This window comes from Arachis ipaensis, chromosome B07, assembly GCF_000816755.2.
Source record: "Arachis ipaensis cultivar K30076 chromosome B07, Araip1.1, whole genome shotgun sequence".
NCBI lineage: Eukaryota > Viridiplantae > Streptophyta > Magnoliopsida > Fabales > Fabaceae > Arachis > Arachis ipaensis.
Window position 1 is genome coordinate 83,192,910 of NC_029791.2, and position 7,005 is coordinate 83,199,914.

Consider the following 7,005-nt stretch of genomic DNA (forward strand, 5'->3'; position numbering starts at 1 on the left):
CAGTCATCCCTTCCCAGATCCAACTCGGAATACCACAGACAAGGTTTAGACTTTCCAGATCTCAAGAATGCTACCAATGGTTCTAGCCTATACCACGAACATACTAATCTCACAGACTCGGTCCGTGTATTAGATATCAAAGAGAGTATACTCCATCTGTCGTCCAATGACTACATTGAACATCATGTAGACCGCTTTGTGGTTGTCAGGCACGCGATCTTGGCTAAGCGAGTAACGAAGATTGGGTGATTGTCACGGGTCACCCCTTCATTCTGACTTAACTGAATTTAGTACGAGAGTATATCTTGGAGAAGAAGAAGGCGTAAATTGAATAGAAAATAGTAGTAATTGCATTAATTCAGGAAGAACAGCAAAGCTCCACACCTTAATCTATGGGGTGTAGAAACTCCACCGTATAAAATACATAAGTGAAAAAGGTCTAGGCATGGCCGTGAGGCCAGCCTCCAAACGTGAACATACAAGTTCCAAAATGATCAAATATCTTCCAAAGATGTAAAATAAATATCTAAAAGTAGTTTTTATACTAAACTAGTAACCTAGGTTTACAAAAAATGAGTAACTAAATGCAGATAGTGCAGAAATCCACTTTCGGGGACCACTTGGTGTGTGCTTGGGCTGAGCATTGAAGCTTTTTCGTCCATAGGCTATTCCTGGAGTTAAACGCCAGCTTTAGTGCCAGTTTGGGCGTTTAACTCCAATTCTGGTGCTAGTTTGGGCGTTTTACGCCAAGATGTTTTAGGCTGACGTTGAACGAGCCATCAAATCTCGAGCAAAGTATGAACTATTATATATTGCTGGAAATCCCAGGATGTCTACTTTCCAACGCAATTGAGAGCGCGCCAATTGGGCTTCTATAGCTCCAGAAAATCTACTTCGAGTGCAGGAAGGTCAGAATCCAACAGCATCTGCAGTCCTTTTTCAGCCTCTGAATTAGATTTTTGCTTAGGTCTCTCAATTTCAGTCAGAAAATACCTGAAATCATAGAAAAACACACAAACTCATAGTAAAGTCCAAAAATGTTATTTTTGAATAAAAACTAATAAAAATATAATAAAAAGTAACTAAAACATACTAAAAACTATGTAAAAACAATGCCAAAAAGGGTATAAATTATCCGCTCATCATGCAGTAAGAGCATAAGGTGTGAAGTTCCATGAATAAGAAGAATATTGACTCTTAAGGAACAAGAACTTAGAGAATTGTTTTGAAACCTCCATAACTGAGAAAGAGGGAGATCCTTGAACCAAAAAAGATTTAAAAGAAAAACAAGAAAAAGGGAGAAAAAGAAAGAGCAAGAAAAGAAAAAAAAAAGAGGGATTGAAAGAGAAGCCAAAGCCTCTGAGTACCACTTACTAGGAGAATTGAAAGAAAAATAAGCTCAAAGAGCATCCTAGTCAAGTGCTTGTGGTTGAGATTTCAACTATATGCTTGTGGTGCGACTGTGTTAAGAGAGGCTTGAGTCACTAGATCCACAGGGTGCTTTATCACCCGGTAACTTGGACCAATTAGTTCGGGATTACCGATCGAAAGCTCACTATCAAGAGTTGCCTTGAGACGGAGCATTTAGAGTTGTCAACAAAAGAATTATCTCTAAAGTTCAAAGAAAGGAATTCAAAGATCACTTCAGACCCATTCTTAGTTTTCATTGTTCAAGTTGCTTGAGAACAAGCAACACTTTAAGTTTAGTATTGTGATGCGTGAGCATCATTGGTATCTTTTCTATATGATTTATATAGTTTTGCTGTTGATTTGTTAGAGGATTTTAGTGGAATAGCCCCATTAGATACTACTTTGAGTTGTGTGGCTTTTGATTGTTTCAGTTTTCTTTCAGATTTATTTTTAATTTGGTTTTATTTCACTTTATTTTTCATTGATTTTCATAGTTTTCCTAGGTTTTATAATGTCTGTGATCATGTACAGCACTTAGAACAAGGACAGAAGATCTCAGATAGATGAACAGAACATTTTGGAAAATCAACACTGCGGGCACTAAATGCCAGGGAGGGCATTTAGCGCCATGAGGGAGAAGTGGATTTGGAATTTTATGTCCAAGTTGGACATTTTCATGTGAAGGTTTGTCCCCCTTGGGGCATTTCATGTCCATTATGGGCGTTTAACGCCACCAAGGGTGAAAAAAAAGAGAGAAGAGCTGCGGGCGTTTAATGCTAGCAGTGGCGTTTCACGCCAGAAGGGGGCAAGGCTATCCCCTCTTGGGTGCTAAACGCCAGGGAGGGCGTTTAGCGCCACCAAGGGGTCAAATTCACATCATATCTCTTAAATTCCAACTGTATCTTTTCATATCACATCCTTTTGATTCTCTCCCCACCCTCCTTCCACACTACTCATTCTCCTCCATCCTATTACCTATGTCCCAATTATTTTCATACCATATCTGCTTATACTAATATCTTTTCATATCATATCTCCATCAATCCAAATTCACTCCACTTTTTCCAAACTCCCCATGACCGAATTTGACCTTCCCCCACCCTTATAAATACCACCTCAATTCTCACCTCTCCTCACCCCTTCATTCTACTCTTCCTTCCCCCTTTGGGCTCACTCTCTTCCTTTCTATCTTATATTCTCTTTGCTTGAGGATGAGCAAAAGTTTTAAGTTTGGTGTTAGGGTGCTCCGCTTCTCACTTTCTTCACACTCTCTATGGAACCAAAAGATGGAGAACCCTCTTCAAGAACGAGGAAGGAAAAAGCACCCTCCACAATCCCACATGAGCTCCACCGGTTCTACACCAAGCTTCATGAGGAGCATTACTACAAGATTGTGAGAAAAAAGAAGGTGATACCAGAAGTGAAATTCGAATTAAAAGCTGATAAGTATCCGGAAATTCAAGAACAAATTCGAAACAGGGGCTAGAAAATTCTAGCCAACCCTGTAACTGAAGTGGGAGTTTTAAAGGTTATAGATTTCTATGCAAATCTGTGGATGATGGACAAGCATAAGAATGAGCAATCTGAGTTCAAGACTTGGTGCACCATGGTCCGAGGGAAGATCCTGCAGTTTGATTTGGGAAGAATGAGGGAGGTAATTCAGTTTTCTCCATCCAGAGATGACCCTCACTCTTACAATAGGAGAGTCCAAGCTGATCTGAGGTTAGATCAAGTCCTCAAAGACATATGCCTCCCCGGAGCACAATGGAAGAAGGATGCCAAGGGCCGGCCATTCCAGTTGAGAAGGAATGATCTCAAGCCAGTTGCTAGAGGATGCCTAACCAAATGCTTGTAGTGCGAAGGTGTCAAGTAACCCTTGAGACTGAATACTTAAAGTCGTGACCCATTGCTGTTACCAAGTATGCCTTAGGCTCTGAGCAGCACTGTCTGGGAGAAAAAAAAAGAGAAATTTGAATTCAAGGAGTTCCCCAGTTAAGTGCTTCTAGTGTTCTTGTTTCAAGTTAAGCTAAAAAACAAAAATACATAGAGCCATGGCTAGGCTCAAGGTGCAAAGCACCAAGAAAAAGCAAGAGATGTGTTCAAGAATCAATTAGAGCTTAAAGAAGAAAATCTATAATATCGTCTGAGTTCTAGTTTTGAAGGATACTAATACTTCTGAGCTTCAAAAGATAGTAAGAAGCCAATGCTATTCAGAATTAGAGTGTCCTAAGCCCTATTCAGTAACTAGACTTGAGCTCAAATGCCAACTCAAGTCTCATACATTTTCTCTTCTTGGTCCTATATTGTTTTCGTTGCTTGAGAACAAGCAGCAGTTTAAATTTTGTGTTGTGATGTGTGAGCATCTTATATCCTTTTTCTTATCATTTTCTAGTGTTTTTAGTTAGATTTTAATTAGTTTTACTTGATTTTAGTGCAAAAATCCCTTTTGGATGCTACTTAGAGTTGCTTTGGTATTTTTATGATTTCAGGTAAAATTCTGAGCAATTTGGCAGAGTTTGGAGCAAAAAGGAAGAAAGCTAGCAGCAACCCCAGGGGCGCTGAACGCCCAACTGGCGTTTAGCGCTAGCAAGGGATGCAAAGATGCACGCCACTCAAATTAAGTAATTTCATTCCTATTCCTGTTTTATGCGTTTATCTCAACAAACTATCTTTTCTAATCGCCTGACTAAGATCTACAAGGTGTCCATAGATTGATTCAAAACAACAATCTCCGTGGTTACTTGGATGATCCAGTGCACTTGCTGATTTTGTTGTGCAGAGTTAATTTCCGTCCACCACCTCCTCTTGGAGCTTCTCAAGTGGATTTAGCATTTATTCGTTTTATTTTATTTTATTTTTGTAATTTTTATTTACAAACAATATCTTTTAGTTTTAGGATTTATTATTTTATTTTATTTTCTGTTTCAAAATAGGTTAATATAATAGGGAAAAGATCATTTGTATGGGGATCTTCTTCCTTCCGCACATTTTCAGAACCCTAGTTTCTCTGTAAGTCATGAGCAACTAAACCTCTCGGTTAAGGTTAGGAGCTCTATTTATTTCTATGTATTAGAAATATTATTCTTCTATTTTAATTAATATTTTGATTCAATTCTAAGGATTGTTTTCGCTCTTAATCTTATGAATTGGGTGGAACGAGAGTATGACCCTTTTTTACTTGAGTTCTTGTGATACTCGAGAGAGTTATCTCGCTTGAACTACAACTTGAAAACAAATTCCTCCTAAATTGCTAATTACACAAACTGATTGGGATATGTGACATAAAATCCTGTTAGCTTTGGGTAATTAGGGTTTTTATGGCATTAAACTAGTTTTCTGAACTTAACCCTCTAATCGGAATTAAGTGACCACGAGAGTGGCGGTTAAAGAAAGTTAGAGGAGGCTAAATCACCAAGAGATTAGGGTTTAGACAATTACAGTTTTCCATAGAATGAATCATGCATTGTTAAAATAGTTGGTAAGAACTTTTAATATGGAAAGGTAAACATCTCCGAAGCCTTAACTATTTTCTCATACTGTTTTCACACCAAACCCTTATTTGCTTTCTTATTTTCTTGTTTATTGCTTTATATGTTTTCAACAACCAAAACCCCTTTTCTATTTGCCTAACTAAGTCCAATTAGACAACCATTGCTTGTTCAGTCTGACAATCCTCATCGGATCGACCCTCACTCATCTGAGGTATTACTTGGATTACCCAGTGCACTTGCCGGTTAAGTTGTGTGAGTTCACAATTTGCGCACCAACCTCTATTGTTAAGGCTAGGAGCTCTGTTTTCTTGAATGGATTAATAATTACATGTATTTCTACTCTTGATTAATGCTTTGATTATTGTTTAAGGATTGGTTTCATTCTTTATCCTAGGGATTAGTGATTTTTAAAAAATAACTCTAATTCTACTTGAATTCTATTTGAGTCTTGGAAAAGTTATATCATTATAATTACAACTTGAAACTAACTCCTTATAATTTCTAATTATCTAGACTTAATGTGGTATGTGACATATAACTGCATTCTGATTTGGGATTCTTAGGGTTGTGTGGCTCATAAACCAGAAATTGAACTTAATCCGCTAATATAATTGAGTGATGAAAGAATTGACGGTCAATTGGATTAGAGGTGATTAGATTGCCTTGGAATAGGAATTTAATCACCTGGGGTTCGCTATAAATGTAATCATTGCATGATCAAAGTAGTTAACTTAGAATATTAATCCGGACCTTTAAACACCTCCAAAGCCTTAACTCCATTCTCATACCATTTTTTAAAGGGTTCATTGTTTGCTTTCTTGTTTTATTTTTGTTTCTATCTATTGAAAACCAAAACTCTCATTTTAATTTGTCTAACTAAAATAGCTAATCAATCATTACTTGCTTAAAATGAGCTATGACTAGCGTCCAAGAAAACAATAGCCTAACAAGCCTAACAAATTCAAATTTAAGTGAAATAAGAACGTTATAAATATTTTTAATAAATTTGCAAGTACTAAGATGAATAAGTAACATAATATTTTTAATAAATATACAAAATATATTGACATGGTTGGATCGTGTCGGTGACATATGGAGCATATAATATTTAGGAACTCAAAAAAGAGTAAGCACTTATTGCAGATAATTACCCTTGGATAATTAAAACTCACATATTCAACTATTTTTTCTTGAAAATTTTTTAAGAAAACGGAGTTAATTTTATAATTCAGTGACTAGACAATATATCTATAATTCTTATGAGACCAAATAAACTGTATTATTAAAATATATTTTGTTTAGAAAATTTTTGAACATCCTTTCAGTCCCAAAAACTTTCAAATATTCTATTTCAATCTCGAAAAAAAATTTAAGCGGGTTTAGTGTTGTTCCACCATTAAATTCGACATAAAAATTTCACATATTGAAGAGCTAATAGTATTCAATTTTAGTATGTAAGTAAAATCGATCTACCAACGATCACTAATATTAAAAAATTCTTTGATTTTAAAGTTTTGATAATTGATTGTTAGGATTTACAGTTTTGTACAAAAGGAAAATTAAGGAGAATAAGTGTTACAAGAAGGTTTTGGTTATATTTTTCTAACATATAGAAAAAGACATAACTTAATCAGTAATGTCTACGTCGCTCATTCTGTTAACTATTAGTATAATATTAAACCTGTTTAAAACCTTTTGAGACAGAAATAAGATGTTTAAAAAGTTAGACACAAAATTAAGATTTGCCAAAATAGTATTTTACCGAATTTTATATTTTTAAAACATCTTTTAAAATTATTATTTAAAAAAACAGTTTTTTAAAAAATTTATGTGAATAAACTGGTACATTTAATAATTTTAATACAATATATTTTATCTATTAATTAAATTCACAAAATCCTTTAAAATAACTAGACTGGTGCCTGCATGCGTGGAGAGTTAAACATATTAGACTTTATAGTATATATTCTTATAATAATAAGGTTTAATCTCTTAAAAGGTTCTATATTATTTGGAGATGGTTAGTGTTAAATTGATCTTTGAAGAGTAGTGTAAGCTTTTACCATGCAAATAATATTTTACGGTAATAAAGAGGTAAGAGGTA